The following is a 12,075-nucleotide window of genomic DNA, read 5'->3' as shown; positions in this document are numbered from 1 at the left end:
AACTCTACTTGAGCTTAGGCTAAGGTAGGATGGGGTTGGGTTGAATTAGAGAAATCCCGGGCGCAAGACTAGGTTGAATTGGCCGAAGTATGAAGGTTAAGTTAGGATTTGCCATTAGCGCAAATCAACTTGCCCAAGTCAAAGCCCTCACAAACAAATTCGATAGAAAGGAAAATAAGTTCTTGAAATAAATATGATCAAGGGACACAGCAAAATGCAAAAAAATGGAAGGAACATTGGCATTCCTAGAGAACATTGGCATGGTGATTTATGCATTCCTAGAGAACATTGGCACAGTGATTTATGCATTTTTTGTCGATATGTTTTGAGAACATCTGTGCCACGTTTTCTGCCACAAACTTGTAAATCATGAAAGGAGAGCACCGGACAGATTTGGATAATGTCCATGATCAGAAAGATTTGTTGGTGAAAGGTAGGGGTCGGTTTTAAGGATTGAACTACAACATAGATTTGGATCCAAGAGCAATGCCTTCTGCAATCAAATTCCTCATAAAAATATACCTTCTTAAATCAAACAAACACTGGAACATGTGAGGCTCAAAAGTTTGCATCAATTTGCATGCCTCTGTTCCTACATGGTTATTTCCTTGCGCTCCTTTATTGCAGCACCTTTGTTCAAGATGTAGGTCCTATTGTTGGTGTTGAAGCAGCTATGATATACTTAAATCTGCATTGTCGCATCCAATACTAGATAGAAAGATTGCTTTGCTGAGCGAGTTTATCTTCTCAGACAACAGAAATTTATTGCACCTAGAAGAGAACAAACAGTTTCTTCTATTTTGTAGAACATTGTGACTGTACTCACTAAAAGGTTAGTCATAGAAAGATTATGGCCGTTGAGACGGAGAATCCGCGAGTTATATTCCGTGATTAAACCTGTAGCTGTCACGTCTGGCCCGAACCCAACACCCGGATCGGATACGTGATGGTCGTACACTCCTTAGAGCAAGTCCTAAAGAATATGCAAGGCCAAATTAAATCATTACAACCTTAACATCCATAATAATTCATTTCAACAATAATTCGTAAAACTTTGCATAATTACAAATTAAATTTCTTCAATCCTCTGATCAGGTACTATGACACTTTATCTATCCATCTGCTCACCCATAAATCCATACCATAGCCAACCATGGATATCTTGTAACTCTGAGAAGAAAAGAAAGATGAAGGGGTGTGAGCTTTACAGCCCAGTAAGAATTTTCATATCACACCAATATAATAATATAATCTGAAAATAAGGATAAGCAATAACACATAAAAGTCGATGTTTACTGTCCAGAATACTGCAAACATTTATAAATTATCTGTTTTATCAAAAGAGATGCATCATCATATGTTAAATAAGTGAAACAATTTTATTCAACAATTGTTTCATATCTTATCTTTCCATTTTCTTCTATTACCACATCATCTTTAATCCTTTTCTTTTTAGCTTTGGTTTTGGCTTTGGACTACCAGGATCATGCAACGATCTTTTATTCGGATCGATTTCTGTGATCTTCCTCGGATCGAAATATTCATGATCTTTCTTGGATCAAAGTGGCCATGATCTTTCTCGGATCAAATCATTCATGATCTTTCTCGGATCAGATTCTTCCACACACAAGTCTGTGGGGGCTGTCCCAGACATAAGCTCCTGACAGGCTATTCCACATGGCAAGGTCAGTCCAAACCATATTTTTTTTTCTTTTCATTTTTATAAAATTATAATATTTGGCTTCATTAATCAATTCAAATTTTGTAGTGTAATAAATATGTCATACCCATATAATCATGCCATCACTACAGAAAAAATGGTCATTAACGACGCTATTAATGTTATTTTACGACGCTTTAAAGCGTCACTATTTAGCTTTACGACGCTTCGAAAAGCGTCGGCAAAGCGTCGCCTATGTAAGAGTGGAGATGAAAAGCGCCGACGCTTTTTAAAAGCGTCGTTATTTTTTAACGATGCTTTAAAGCGTCGTAAAATTTAACATTAACGGCGCTTATAAGCGTCGTTAAACTTGTCTTAACGACGCTTATAAGCGTCGTTAAATATATTTTTAACAACGCTTTAAAGCGTCGCAAAATGCAATTTTAACGGCGCTTTTTAGCGTCGTTAATGACTCCACGTCATCCACTCTACCAAAATGCTTTTCGAAGCGTCGGCTTTTTTATCTTTAACGACGCTTATAAGCGTCATTAAAATAATTTTAACGACGCTTATAAGCGTCGTTAAAGGTTTTAAGAAAAAAAAAAATACAGGTATTATCTACAAAAAATAAAAGAATACATACATTCCTGTACGAAATTATATCAATTATTCGAACATAAACCTGTACAATCACCACAATCACACCTGTACAATCACCACCATTCACACCAAAAGCAAACTTAAATAAAAAATTTAACCAAACCAAAAGACAATATTTTATATAAATAAAAATAAAGTACTAATCGTCCATTACAATCAAGAGTAATATAAATAAATATAAAAATATAATAAAAATAAAATAATATCAATCTGCAGGCGGATGGTCGTCGTTGTCTCCACGTGACGTGCCGCTATCTCGATGGGTGCCTGATGTGCCAGGAGCCTACAAGAAACATATCAAAAGCATGATTTGCATATCTATAAATAAAAATATATAAATCATTAAATTAATACAAAAATATATATTTAATATTATGTGTTTACCTGAGATGAACCATACATCTCTAATAAAGATGTAAGGCGATCAATCTGTCCCCTCATGGCCTGCATCTCGGCACGGCTCTGTCGCATCTCCTCCATCTCAGCGGCACGACTCTGTCTAATCTCCTATATCTCCGTCTCGAGTCTGCGAACGCGTGAATCCTGAGCATCTGCTGCAGCATGCTGCGTATATCTACTAACCTCAGATAACTGAGTGGGGGTGACTCCTACTCCATAACCCCTCACTCGGCCGTAGCGCTCTGGTCCCATCAACTCTGTGAACACCTCGGCCTCGATACGGCTCTGCTGCGTAGATGCTGCGGACTCGTCGTCACGCTCCGCAATAAGAGATGTAGCCCTCTCCTATATTTTTTTTGAAAACAAGAGTTATACATTAATAGCTAACAAAATTAAATTTAAATCATTGCAAAAAATATAATATTAATAATGCCGTACATATAAATCTCTCGACTCATCTCGAATAAAAGTACCATCCTGATGAGTATGAGTCATCCGGTAAAACTCTACTTGTCCGGGTTCCCTCCCATGCTCATCCTCCTACACAAATAATTTCAATTTTAAGCAAACAGTTATAATAATTTAAAAAAATATATGAGTATCATGATACAGACATGGTCCACGATACATAATGATATTAGTTATATAAATATTTCAACATAAAAATTAAAAGTTAATTATGAAAGTTTAAGGAACATACAAACTCCTGTCGGAGTCGTGCATAACTCTTCGACCTCGATGTATGAGGAACAGACTGAGCTGCTCGTGCAGCTCTACCAATAGCAGAATAAGTCTGTAAAATAAAGTAAAGAACTTGTTATATATATAATATATAATAAAAATCAATATTTTTATAAAATATTTAGAAAAAAAAGATAATAAACAGATAATATACCTGTGCCCTCTCGGAGAACCAATAATGAACCAACTCCATCCACTGATGAGGGGGTACATCAGGAGGACAATTCCTAGCAACCTCCTCTGTCATACCCTGTCTCATATAGTCCTTCTTCAATTGTGCTCTATATTCTTTCCATTTGCGGTTGAAAGACTTCATTACAAAATCATGAGTGGATGGAGGGAGAACAAACTTGCTCTATAAAAAAAAAAGTTAAATGAAATAAATTATATAAATAATTAACAATTAATATACAGTATGAACATCAATTCATTACCTCTATAACTCGGAGGAGCTCAACTTTGTACGTTGGAAGCATGTCATTCCATTTTGCATAGCCCAACGGACATAGCTGAGGCCTCCGAGCAACAGTCCCCAAAAATGAAGTCAATAAGCAGGCAGCTTTCTTAATTGGCTGACCTAGCTGATTGCACTCCACAACAATCCTCTCGCCCTCACGCATCTGCCACACATCTCGTACTACTGTGGGTCCGCGTCTGGGGCGTACTCTCCCGGATCCGTCTGCAAAAAATATATAAAAGTAACTATATCATAAATATACATAAAATAAAATAAAATAAAATTACATGAAAGACAATATATACCCTGCATGTGTATCTCATCATTTGGCTGATGAACAGGAGGATCGTGCTGTGCTGATGATGAAGGACAGGGCTCAGAATGCTGTGCAGCTGAACTGGCCTCAGGCTGCTGTGCTGAAGAAGACGTACCGGCCTCTGTCTGTGAAAACTGAAACTGCACACCAGCATATCGTCCCTGCGACGCATGATGTCACCTAGCATTTATATAAATAAAAGATAGAATCAGTTAATATATGGAGTAAAATAACACAATAATTAATGCAAAATATATACATCATAAATAATTATTACCAGTAACAATCAAGCAGCAGTGTTTTCTTCGAATTCTGTTCTAACCAACGTCGTCGTATCATTTAAATCATCAGCTGGCACAAAATTGTAGGGCATACATTGTGTATAAGTGTCATCGTCATCATCCTCCACTTGGTTTTTCATATCATATAAGTCTCTAGATTTTGTTTTGATGACAGTAAACCAATCTTTTTCTTTTGCATCTTGTATATAAAATACTTGACGAGCTTGAAATGAAAAAATGAATGGGTCATCCTTCAATAACACACCAGTGTGTATCAACCTTGAAAAATTTACAAGTGTAAATCCATTTGCATCTTGTTTCAAACCCCTTGGTGAGTTTATGTCTATCCAATCACATCTAAACAGTACTACTTTAAATTTTCCATAATAATCCAACTCATAGATATCTTTAAGTGCACCATAATAGGATTTTCTATCCGCTTCCACCATAACACCGCTATTCTGTGTTTTTCTAAATTTCTCTCGTTCTCTAGTATGAAATTTAAAGCCATTAATTATGAAACTGTTATATCTATTCACAATTTGTAAGGTCCTCGAGCAAGAGCTATTAGTTCATCTGAATTATTTGTCTCCATCATCTTTGATACCTAACAAAAAATGATATGACGAAGTGCAGTTGAGTTATCTGATATTAAATATGTATCAAAAATTAATATATCCCATAATTAAATATAAATCACACCTGATTCGAAAGCGACATAGGGAAAACTCGACCAACCATCGCTGTTCAATCCTTGCATTAGGACGAATGTTATGATTGGCTTGTCTCTGATAAATTAAAAATTCACTGCATAAAATATAAATATATCATTTAGAATATTATATCTAATATAAAATTTAAATTTTGATGTCATTCCTTAAATATACTAACCTGTGATGGTCAGATATTATGTCACTATGAAGTAACACATAACGATGTACTTGTGCTAAGGATTTTTGATCAAGTACAATACTTTCAGCTCTTCCCAAGAATTTTCTAGCAGTTAAGAACTTATACAGTTCTGCATTCTCCACAAAGTCATTATGCCATTGAGGTCGACTAAAAATAGTCTCTACACCTTGAAGATATCTTGAACAAAATGTCAAACATTCATCCGCAATATATGCTTCAGCAATCGAGCCTTCGGGATAGGCTCTATTTCGCACATAATCTTTAAGACGTACAAGATACCTTCAAGAATTAAATATTTATTAAAATATCAGTATGCTATTGTTTCTAATAAAATTATCAAAAGATTTAAGGTTTGTAATAATATCTCTCAATAGGATACATCCATCTATAATGTACCGGTCCACCAACTTTAACTTCTGAAGCTAGGTGAATGAGCAGATGTACCATAATAGTGAAAAATCCAGGAGGAAAAATCTTTTTCATCTGACAAAATGTAATTGCAATATCGGATTCTAACTGATCAAGTTTCCGAGGATCAATAACTTTGGAACATAATGCCTTAAAGAATGACGATAATCGAAGTATAATTGTAACAACTTGTTTCGGCAATGACGATCTTAAAGCTATTGAAAAAATATCTTGCATCAATATGTGACCATCATGACTTTTAAGATTTGAAAGTTTTTGATCCTTTAGATGCACACATCGTGAAATATTTGATGCATATCCATCGGGTACTTTGATACTTTTCAAAACTCCCAAAAAATTATCCTTTTCTCGAGCAGACATTGTGTAACATGCAGGAGGCACATAAATTCTATCATTAGCAAGTATTTTAGGATGAAGTTCCTGTCGGATATCCATTTCTTTTAAATCAAGACGTGCCTTCATGTTATCTTTGCTCTTTCCATCAAGGTTTAAAAATGTTCCAAGTAAATTATCGCAAACATTCTTCTCTATATGCATGACATCAAGATTGTGCCGAATAAGATTATGTTTCCAATAAGGTAAGTCAAAAAAGATACTTCGTTTTTTCCATAAATGTTTACTTGGCTGTTGTGCAGATGCTATCTGTGTGTCTTCCTCATTTTCATCCTCGAAATAATTGTCTGGATCTTGAAACACCTCTGCATCTATAGTACTGATACTGACTTCCTCTGGTAACCCTTCATGCACTGAGCTTTCAACATCATCCCTTCCTCTTTTTTTAGAGGACTTTGAGTGCTTACCATAGCTGTAATTCGTGCCATCCATTTGTCTATGAACATCAGTTCCAGAAGGTGGAATAGGGGCACATCCCAATTCTATAGTACCATCAAATAAATCTTTCTGAAATCGAAATGGATGATTTGCTTCCAACCATCGACGATGTCCCATGTAACAAAATTTACCTCCATATTTTAACCAAATTGAATGTGTTAAATCTCCACAACAAGGACATGCGACCCGTCTCTTTGTACTCCAGCCAGATAAATTGGCATATGCTGAAAAATCATTAATAGTCCATAACAAAGCTGCCCGTAGTTTAAATGTTTGGCCGTTGGAAGCATCAAATGCATCAACACCCTCCCACAACTATTTCAATTCCTCTATCAAAGGCTGTAGAAAAATATCAATATCATTGCCTGGACCCTTATCTCCTGGAATAACCATTGACAAGATAAGTGATGATTGTTTCATGCACATCCACGGTGGCAAATTGTAAGATATCAAAACGACTGGCCAAGTGCTGTAGGTAGAACTCAGGGTCCGAAATGGATTGAAGCCATCAGAAGCTAAGTCAAACCTAACACTGCGAACATCAGAGGCAAAATCAGGATGCCTATCATCAAATGCTTTCCATTGAAGACTATCTGCTGGATGTCTCAACATTCCATCCTTTGTACGTCCTTCATGATGCCATCTCATTGATGAAGCTGTTTTTGATGATGCATAAATCTTTTTCAATCTAGGTATAAGAGGAAAGTAACGCAATACCTTGGCCGGTTTCTTTTTACTCCGCGTTGCATCCAATTCATTCAGTACATCATCTCGATCTTCTTTTTATGTTATCCATCTTGAAGATCCACATACATTGCATGACTCTTGATTAGCGTTTTCACCCCGATATAACATACAATCTTTCGGACAACTATGAATCTTTTCGTATCCAAGATCCAATTCCTTTACTACTTTCTTGGCTTCATAATACGATGGTGGTAAACGAGTGCTTTCTGAAAATGCATCCTTTAATAACTTGAGCAGCATGGTAAAACTCTTTCCAGACCATCCATTCAAATATTTTATATGAAATAAATGTACAAGAAAAGAAATCTTAAAAAATTTTGTACAACCCGGATATAATTCTTCGTCTGCATCTTTCATTAAGGTGTGATAACGAGCTGTCTCATCATTAGATGTATGTATGGGCTCCTCAACATGCATACGTTTCGTATGCGTACATCCATCAAACATCCCAACGGTTTCTTGTATACTACTGGATTCTCCTAAATTTTGAACATCAAATCCAAAAGCATCTGTGATCAAACCCCTTATATCATCATCTCTTGCAGAATTGTCTTCTAGGCTAGTGGATCCAAAATGAGTCAGGGGTTGGTTACATGATGATAGCAACATAGATTCTCCATGAAAAATTCAGTCGGTATAACCTCTTAAAAAACCATTCCATACCAAATGTTCTTCAACATTTTGTGGATCTAAAGAAGAACTATTTACACATTTCCGACATGGACATAAAATCTTTCCATTCAAACTACTTTTCTCCATACCAAATTTAATGAAGTCATGAACTCCATCTAAATATTCTTTACTATTCCTTGATTTATTTATCCAACTTTTATCCATTGTAGGATAAAAATGACCGAACTTGCAATTTATCTAAAAATAAAAAAAATTATACAATCTATATTAATGCAATGAGTAAAAAATATCAGTCATTTCATAAAATCCAAAAAAATAACAGCTAGATAAAGTTTACATAGTAAATGCTTGCTATCATCAACTAATAGGTAAAGAAGGTCCTATCCCATTCAAAAAATGCATTAATTCTATACGTCAATTACAGAAATCAAATGATATGCAACAAGAGCCAAAAAAAATTTCGACAGCATTTCCCCTTAGTTCTTCCGTATAGGAAGAACAAAAGGAAAATACCATCCGAAATTTTTTTCGAACCCTCAGCATATCATTTGATTATGGTAATGACCTATAGAATTACTCACATTTTTCAAACTGTCCATACTGGACAATCAATTGATCAATGTACATAATTCTTTTACCCGTACAAAAATAAATAAATGTACGGATACAATAGAATATGTACATTAATCAAAAGACGGGTCTATGTTTCTATGCAATGTATTTTTTTTTAAAATTAATTCATAATTAACTTGATTTAATACCTGATATTAACTTGGGGAGTAGTGGACAAAGAAACTTGGCCCAGCTTAATCCAGATGCTTAGTCTTCATCAGTCACGAAGATAAGGATAACGTAGGCCACACGATATCAGGGTCCAGCCACATAACGAGCGCCACATGTCAGATAAGCAATCAATCAGGATTCATGAAACTATGAAATAATATATATATAGAGAGAGAGACAAAATTTAAGTAGAAAGAGATCGATCGTAACTGGATTTACGTTCAGTTAAATCAAAACTTTATAATGAAGATTCTATATTGATGATTCAAATAGTTGGACGCGATCTACTATCTCAAATTTGTATGTACGTAAAAAATTATATGATTTAGAAAGTCCTATTCTATGCATTATGTAGTCAAAAATTGGATAACCTAAATTAAATTAAATATATTTTTTAATCATTTGATGTATAAGTTAGGAATCTTCAAATCATATGATTTTCGATCTTTAAGTAGTTTTAAGATAATATATCATATCTAATGGCTTAAATCATTAATGTACCGTTCCATTCATTCACAGTAAAAATTTGGGTATGGGACATGGTACAAATCACAGTGCTCAGATTGTTTTAATACTTTATGTGTTCCTGCCTGCAACCTAGAGGAGAGTGATTAACCGCAAAGCGTGCTGAAGGAAAGAGATGCTTTTCTTTTTCTTTTTTCACTTCTCCGGGTGTCTTGCTGCAAGGTTAAAGTTTAGTGATTTTATCATCTAGCTTGCATCTAGATAGCGAAGATGCTATGCTGGCCAAAGAGAAGTCTGTTGGCCTTTATAGTTGTGCATGAGGGTATCTTCGCATGTGACTCTTGTGAAACCTTTTGCTTAGATGGAGAATATATATATTATTTCTCACTATATATTGTGCACAAAGGAAAGATAATAATCATTTACATGATAACTTGAACCATCATTGCTACCTCTCCTCGAATATCTCCTTTGTGCTATCATTCTTCATACGACATCAAGATTTCCATACAATGCTGCTTCTTATTACCAAATTGATCTTAAGTTTGTTTGGGACATGGAGATAGGGCTATATCAAAGTAGCCTACAATCCTTTATATCCATGTATTACAAATTATTTTGATGTCAAATCCAATTAACTTTCTTACTGCTTAACTTTCCCTTTGTGTAATCTCTGCTTCAGTTTATGACTAACCTTTTTATCATATATTTTGTAGCATATTGACTTGGCTAAGCAAGAGGTTTAGGCTAATATAGTCCTTCTTGATTGATTCACTTTCATGGTACTGCAAAGTGAAGCTATTTCCTTTTTTCCTTTTCTTCTAGAGATCAACATGATACACGACATCATTATTCTCTTTCAAGATAGTTACTGTTTTTGTTTAGAGATTCATCCAACACATGAATTCAGTTTTTTGTCTTCCAAGACAGTTGTTGCTCTTTCTTTTTGTGGAAAGGAAATCCACTCAACCCAAGAACTAGTTTTTATTGTTTAAGATACTTCTTCGAAATAAATTTTAAGGCACAGTGTAGTGTTAGCTTTTTCATATTTGTGCATTGGTTGGAGGATGGAAGCTAGATGATTGCAGTAGCACTTCATTAATATTGTGAAGAGATTTAATAACTAAGTACTCAAGGAGCTGGGCCTTCATTTTTTTTTTTTTTAAAGAAAAGGTGTGTTGGGGGTAGCAACCCATATTCAAGAGCCACATTTAACAAAGTTGATGAGAAGATATAGAAGCTGATATGCTTTGATGCTTTAAGTGCTGGTGTATATATATTCATAGGATTTTTCATCTGATACTTGTGTCTTAAAAGCGTATCCTTAAATTTGATGTTGCAAGTATTAAATAATAAAACAAGTAGCCATATTTCAAAATAAATCTAGTAAAATGAATGTTATCAGATTTAATTACAGAAAAGTAATATACATAACCAAATTGCACCAAAAACTCTGTCCTAGAATGATAGACTGCTTATATCTCATGCCATTTACTTTCATTTCATATTAATTATACCAAATTTAAAACAACATGTCATAGGCTTCTTCCACATAAAATTTTTTAGTCATATGCAACGTGTACAATGACATGGCATTAGTGGTATCTAAATTCTATCAAAAAAAAAGATGATAATTCGAGGTAATTTTAATCATGCACACAGCATTTAAGCAGGTTAGGAAACAAGCAAATTTAGCTCTGATATCAATGTAAAAAATCAAATTTGAAAGTAAAACTTACAGATTTCAACCAGTGTGCTTGCAAATTTTTGGATCAAATTTGTTGATTGGATTTTCGATCCGATCAAAACTCAATTACAGATGAAACAAATTCGCTTTTCACCATGTAAATGCCACACGAGAGAAAAAAAAATTGTGTTGGACTAAGTTGCACAAACAAAATAATTGATCACAAACCTTAATCTTTCCACTTGAAAATCAAGAAGATAAATGACCTTCACTGTACATTTCCTGATTTCATGCATGTACATCTGTGGAGACGGAAAGTTCAGGCCCTTCTCCTCAACGAAACCTAAGAAACCCCTCACACAAACCCCAACCGAAACCTAAGAACTCCCCCTCTCCCTCTCTCAGGTGTTCTCCTTCCCATCAAATCTCTGAAAAGAAGAATGAATGAAAAGAAAAACAAGTGAAATGGAGAAAACATTTTACCTTTCAAAATTTCTGTGGAGCGGCCGAGCAGGCTTTGTTTCCCTTCGATTTGGGGTGGCCGAATGGCGAAGTGGGATGGTGGGAAGCTTGGAGCAGCCGAACAAGGGAAGGAGGAGGAGGAGGGCCGATCGGGTGGCGAACGGTGTATGGCTTGGACCGCGCGGGTGCGGCGTCGACGGACGCGGCAGCAGAGGAGAGCGGCGGACAGAGGTGAGGCGTGGACGGCGGGTGCAGTGCCGGCGGCGGAGATGGGCCGGGGTCGGCGGAGGAACGGGTGGAAATTAAAGGGGCGGCGGTAGATAGATTAGGGCACGGGAGGAGGGGGATATTAAACGAACCTACCGACGCTTTTTAGCGTCGTTAAAAAGCACCGGTATTTTATTTATTTAACGACGCTTTTGCTAAAAGCGTCGACGTTGACACGCACAAAGTTTACGATGCTTTTAAGCATCGTTAATGAACGACGCTTTTTAAAAGCGTCGGCAGGTCAGCGCAACCTACCGACGCTTACCAAAAGCGTCGACAAAAAAAAGTCGGTAATTACGTTTTTTTTTGTAGTGCATCAATCGCTGATACATATGTATTGATATA

General features: G+C 35.8%; 1 long non-coding RNA gene across 1 annotated transcript; it reads right to left on the bottom strand.

The window, feature by feature from the left end:
- Positions 1–2,412: 2,412 nt before the first annotated feature.
- LOC140855479 (uncharacterized) lies at positions 2,413–3,063 on the bottom strand. Its single transcript, XR_012138402.1, has 2 exons — positions 2,705–3,063; positions 2,413–2,603 (listed from the first exon to the last, which is right to left on the bottom strand). It is a non-coding gene; the product is annotated as an uncharacterized lncRNA (long non-coding RNA).
- Between the last annotated feature and the right edge of the window lie 9,012 nt (positions 3,064–12,075).

This window comes from Elaeis guineensis, chromosome 2 (genome assembly GCF_000442705.2).
Source record: "Elaeis guineensis isolate ETL-2024a chromosome 2, EG11, whole genome shotgun sequence".
Classification (NCBI taxonomy): domain Eukaryota; kingdom Viridiplantae; phylum Streptophyta; class Magnoliopsida; order Arecales; family Arecaceae; genus Elaeis; species Elaeis guineensis.
Note: the sequence above shows the minus strand (reverse complement) of the source record. Positions and strands in the feature narration are given on the sequence as shown.